This window comes from Triticum aestivum, chromosome 6B, assembly GCF_018294505.1.
Source record: "Triticum aestivum cultivar Chinese Spring chromosome 6B, IWGSC CS RefSeq v2.1, whole genome shotgun sequence".
In the NCBI taxonomy this organism is placed as follows: domain Eukaryota; kingdom Viridiplantae; phylum Streptophyta; class Magnoliopsida; order Poales; family Poaceae; genus Triticum; species Triticum aestivum.
The window spans coordinates 441,336,643-441,336,997 of record NC_057810.1 but is presented as its reverse complement, the minus strand read 5'-3'; positions in this window follow the sequence as shown (position 1 = coordinate 441,336,997).

Sequence of the window (355 nt, the reverse complement as noted above, 5' to 3'; positions counted from 1 at the left end):
AGTGGTGTCACGTGCTCGTCTCGGCGTCCGTCATCGCTACCGCGACGACGTCCGCCTCGACTCGCATTACGCTAAGACACGATGGCAGTGGTGTCACGTGCTCGTCTCGGCGTTCGTCGTCGCTACCGCAATGACGTCCGCCTCGACTCGCGTTACGCTAAGACAGGGTGGCAGTGGTGTCACATGCTCGTCTCGACGTCCGTCGTCGCTACCGCGACGACGTCCGCCTCGACTCGCGTTACGCTAAGATAGGGTGGCAGTGGTGTCACGTGCTCATCTCGACGTCCGTCGTCGCTACCGCGACGACGTCCGCCTCGACTCGCGTTACGCTAAGACAGGATGGCAGTGGTGTCAC